Source organism: Bos mutus, chromosome 4 (genome assembly GCF_027580195.1).
Source record: "Bos mutus isolate GX-2022 chromosome 4, NWIPB_WYAK_1.1, whole genome shotgun sequence".
NCBI classification, from domain to species: Eukaryota; Metazoa; Chordata; class Mammalia; order Artiodactyla; family Bovidae; genus Bos; species Bos mutus.
Window position 1 is genome coordinate 107,242,781 of NC_091620.1, and position 6,000 is coordinate 107,248,780.

Genomic DNA, 6,000 nt, shown 5'->3' on the forward strand with positions numbered 1-6,000 from the left:
GAGTTATTGGAGTGAGAACAAACTTTTCAGCTTTCTGAAAACAGAAGTTTGAAGGGAGAGAACTTAGAAGGTTTTCTGCTTGGTAAAAAGTTATAAACATTTCATTTCTTTTTACTTTTTCTATATAGATTTAACTTTCTTCTATTTTGAAATGTTGAGGTAAGGGGCACAAATGATTTTATTTTTAATTTATGAAACACCAATTAGTTATTCCCACAGTAAATATTAACACCTTTCTCTCCTTATATGTTATTGTGGTTAGATGACAGAGTCATTTTCTTGTGTATGTATAATATTTTGCTGTACTCAATTTTTTTATCCTTGTACCAATACCACACTATTTTCGTCATTGTAGTTTCATAGTATTTTAATAGACAACACATACCAATTTATTCTTTTTTCTTATTTATTTTATTTATTTCACATTCCTTTTTCATATTTATTCTATTCAATTTATTATTTCCAATGAACTTCAGTGTGGTCTGATAGTATTTTAATAAAGCATAGTGGATTTTGATAAACACATATTTTATAATCTTCACTGGAAAAAAAAAAAAAGAAAACAAATGTTTCCCTATTGAAATGTTATATTTTGACTCCAAGCAAATTTAACATTTTTCACTTTCTGTTTGTATTTAATGATATATAGTGGTAAACCAGCTCCTTGCAGTTAGTGGTAGGGGACTGAGCTTTAGTAACTTTCAATTTCTATGGTATAAATATTTCCACCACCTTTGATTTGAAGCTACCGAATGGAACAGCACTGAACACAGAATTATGAAAACATATGATAGTTGGCTCTAATAAGCTGGTACAAACTGGCTTTAGTACACCACTAGTTATATTGATGATAAATATTCTTTTTAAAAATGTAGAAGTCAGGGCTTCCCTGGCAGCTCAGTGGTAAACAGTCTGCCTGCCAGAGTAGCAGATGTGGCTTCAGTCCCTGGTCAGGGAAGATCCCACATGCCATGGGGCACCTAAGCCCATGTGCCCGAGAGCTTGTGCTGCACAGCAATGAGAAGCTGCACACCCAACTGGAGAATGGCCCCTGCTCGCTGCAACTAGAGAAGAGCCCACAGAGCAATGACGACCCAGCACAACTAAATAAAATTAGTTTTACTTTAATTGGAGGTTAATTACTTTACAATATTGTATTGGTTTTGCCATACATCAATATGAATCCACCACGGGTATACACGTGTTCCCCATCCTGAACCCCCCTCCCATCTCCCTCCCCGTACCATTAAAAAAAAAAAAATAGTTTTAAAAGCCATTTTTTAAATGTAGAAGTTATTTGTTCCTTAAATGAGAATCTCTTGCTTAAATTTTAATAGACAAAAGCTCAGGCAACATAAACTGATAGATTAACCAGAATAATGTTTTTCAAATGGCATATGTCACCTTCTTTTCTCAATATTTATGGGTAAATGCATGCTACACATATTGATCTCCCATCTTCCGGTCGTTCAAATACTGTATACAAATTGTATATTGTAAAGGTAGATGATTGCTGTTATTCTCTATGGTTTTCCCTCCAATTAATTTCCCAGAGTGTAGGAATTGTTCTGGATATTTTATGAAGATTTCTCTTTATAGATGAAGGTTAGCTGAGGAGTTCAAGTCTTACCTGTTTGCCTTTTGAGAAGAGTTTTTCATGAGAAAAACTCTTGTGAAAACTCTTTCAACTCACCATATGAATTGAAGAGAGGTGCAAAGAGGTCTTAGAATAATCTTCCCTAATCTTCAACGTGAACAGAAAGATCAAAATGCACATAAAATATTTTGGACCAAAAAAAAAATTCCATATATTTGATATTAGACTTGAAAATTCACAGAAGCTTAATTAATCATCTGTAGCTTTAGTAGTAAAGGGTAATGCAAAATATAACCACATTATCCATTGTAAGTATTCTACCCAGGTGTCTATGATGCTTAAAAAGAAAAACTAGCAGAGACAACTGCAACATTGTAAAACAAATATCCTCCAGTTTGAAAAATTGGTGAGAACTGAATGCCAAGGACATGGCATCTACCTTATGATACACACTAGAATTTTCCCTCAGACACTTGGCAGAGCAGGAGATCTCAAGAAGCTTTCGGTAAATAAGTTGATGTTTCCTATTAGAAGACATATCTTTTTTTTAATTATCTCTCACTAAAATTTCAGTGCTGATATCATAGAAAACCTTCAATAAAAATGTGCAATGTAAGTAGTAACATTATAAGCCCAGTTACGAGCTGAACTTCTCTGAATATTGGAGACACAATACTGTAGCCATTCAATTAATTAGGGGCCAAAAATCATCACTAATGTAAAATTCTTCTTTTGTTTTTCACTTTAGAAAGCTGAAGCCCATTCTATTTTATGGGCTAAAATAGAATGCTCTGCCTAAAACGTCGAGAACAGATGACACCGAATCCGACCCAAGTAGCAGAGGATCTGAGGAAAGCCACTTAATATTCCTTTTCTTCCATCCATCATCAATCACATTTTGAAACAGAAGAGGTTTCCATTCTCCCCCAAACTCCCCTCCCACCTAGGCTGCCACATAACATTGAGCAGAGTTCCCTGTGCTGTACAGTAGGTCCTTGTTGGTTATCCATTGTAAATATAGCAGCGTGTACATGTCCATCCCAACTCCCTAACTATCCCTTCCTTCGCTATTCACCTGTAACTATCACAACATGGTTTGTTAATTGGATATACCCCAATACAAAAATACCAAGTTTAAAAAATAAATTGAAAAAACAGAAGAGGTTTATCAATGTCTCTGACCCAAGTCGATCAGGTGGGTAAGGCATTCTATTCCACAAAACCTAGTGTTTTCAAGAATTTTTTTTTCTGTCTCGGAGTAATTTAGACTTGACTTCTATCCTTAGCCAAGATGTATGCATATCACTCAAAGCCCTACAACAAGATATGTAACCCAGTTAGTCATTGTAAGTGGTGGGAACTTCATTGGCACACAGATCAAGGTCAGAGAGTGGGACATTATTTACTAGTGGAGGAAGTTGTCCAATTAAGACAGTGTTCTTGGGTTGCCTACACTTTGTTACCATTGACAATAGAGTCATCACATCCGTTCTCTTAATATCTGCTGAAAAAGGAAATCAGAGGAAATAGAAGCTTTATTTTATATCTTTCAGGACAGGCAGTCCATTCTTATTCAGGAAAGGCAAGTGATAAATATTAGCAACTTATCCCAGGGACAGGGGAGCTTGGTGGGTTGCCGTCTGTGGGGTCGCACAGAGTCGGACACGACTGAAGTGACTTAGCAGCAGCAGCAGTAACTCTGCTCTTTCAGTCTGTCATGAATTTTCAGAGCTAAAAATTTCTGGTCTGATCACAGGATTATAGAATTTATGGTGATTTGTAAAATGAGAATTCCAACATGTATCTAAAAGTCCCAAAGGGAAAATGGCCAAAATGGAAATGAGCCAAGTTTTGAAGAGACAATGAGTGAAAATTCTCCAGAATTGAAAAAAATGACATGAGTTCTTTGATCAATATGCCACACTACAGTGCAAAGAGATTATAAAGAAAAAAGAAGAAAATAAAAGAAGCAAAACCTCACAGGCACAGCATATTAAAAATGCAAAACATTAAAGATGAAGAAAATAAGTTTTAAATGCATTTCTTTAATAAGAGGACGATTGGACATAGAATGAAGATGAACATAAGAGGAATATTTTAAAGACAAAAAGGTACCTGATTTTTCAGGCCATCTTCTTGCCAGTGTGAACTGAACTGTTCCTTCTGTTCCTTGCCCTATTCTCAGATCTTACAGAGTAAAAAAATAAGGGTGGGGGGTGAGGGGAATGGCTTGTGAATAAAATCACTTCAATCTATAGAATTTCCATAATGGAGACTGAAATAGTATCACTCCAGACACACAGGTGAGGACTAATGGGAACAGGGGTCAGAGAAGAAGAAGTAAGCTTAAATGCCCCAAATTCATGCAATTACATCACACCTGCTCTTGTACAGGAAGATAATATGGCCTCAAGTGCACTGCTTCTTTTCAGAGCCTCATACCCACTAATGCAAAGAATAAGATCCTTAAAAACGGTAATAAACACAGTTGGAAAGGCAAATCTGGGAAAAACATGTAGGATTATGGTAATTTAAGACTTGTTTCACTCAGTTTTAACATCAGAAGCTGTACCAGTTTCATAGCTGCCCAGATAAGAAGTAAACTCCCCAGCAATGGATGGAAATGACTCTGCAGTGTTTTACTCCCATGCCTGAGGCTGAAGGGTCTAAGGAACACAGGATTAAAGCTGGACATAGCAGTAGTAGTAGTAGTGTTGGCCACTCAGTCTTGTCTGACTCTTTGCAATCCCACGGACTGTAGCCCACCAGGCTCCTCTGTCCATGGCATTCTCCAGGCCAGAATAGTGGAATGGGTAGCCATTCCCTTCTCCAGAGGATCTTCCCAACCCAGGAATCGAACCCAGGTCTCCTGCGTTGCAGGCAGATTTTTTACTGTTTGAGCTACAGGGAAGACCAAAACTGGACATAATTATAAGCAAAGGAAAGAATCAGTTCCACGAGAATCAGGGCTGATTGCTGTGTGCCCTGGTCTATTCCCAGTGACCAGGTGCTCCAGAAATATTTACTGAGTGAGAGAATGAATGCAATCTGAAACACAGAGTGAGTTATAACTTTAACATGCAATTTAGATCACTCCAAAATGCACCATACTTCCTCAAGACAGTATTTAAAATAAGCGGAATCTAACTACTGAATTTTTATGTAATCATAATTAGAAGAGGACGAGTTTATGAAAATTAAGAGATCATGTTAAGCTGGAGTTCATTAATTTATGACATGACATTTAAGGGAAAAGACTACTGTCTTCAGATGAATAATAAAAACATATTTTTAAGTAGAAGTTTTTATAATGCACCTTTCAGTTGGTTGTATGTCCTTCCTATTACATTGAAAATTGACACAGGTAGGCTTTATTGGTGGACATTGGTTGTTTTATGTAACCAGCTCCCAGGGACTGCCTATTGTGGGGTGTTCTCAGGTTATGTAAGTGTGGCTTCCTGGTTCAGAAGCCAGAGTGACTGAAGACACTCTCTTCCTGCCCTTCTGGTAACTAGGTCGTAGGCTCAGAATCCAAGCTTGACCAACCAAGATTTCAAAAGATGCAAGCAGCTGAGAAACTATTAATGGCAGAAGCCTCCGCCTCAACTGTCTAACAGAGATCAATGCACAGTCCAAAGGCAGCAACCTGAATGTCCCATGTTGAATAGTCTGGCAGAGACAGTGAAAAACCAGCCTTGGTATCTACAAGTGGCAATGCCAGTGGCCACCAACCAGGGTGTTCATGAGTCGTGATTAGACATGCTTCCTGCTCTCTAGCCAGCCTTCATTTATTTGTCCATATCCACTTTCTGTTCTTGATCCTCTGGACTTCAGCACGATTATATGGGCAAACTGCAACCAGGTTCATTTTCTCATCAAGTTAGCCCAAGCTATTTTCTTGGCATAAAACTTACTGATATACCTCACCATTTGTGGCACAGATCCATGTATGACAGTAATTTTAGTATTACTGAGAGAAAACACACAAAATGGACACGTGGTCCCTTACATATTTGCCACCTTAACTCACAGAGAAGAAAAAGGTCTGATAATTGTGCAGTGAGTTAATTAATTTGTTAGGCAGTAATCCTGATGTCTTGGTTCTACATAAACTATTATCTATATAGACAGCAATGCAGACCATAACAGCTGCAAATGACTCTTCATATTTGACTCAAAATCTGACTGCCATATCATACACTGCCTTTCAGATAATTCTTTCCTATTACGAAGGCATTTTTCATTTTTAACCAGGTAACTTATTTCTTGGGAGTATGATATTGATGATGTTTCTAATCTATACATTGATGCTATTTGCCTTTAAGTTATAAGTAATTAAGCAGCTGATTAGTAACATGCCGATCTGATTCATCATTTGAATATCCTTCTGAGTTATACATAAA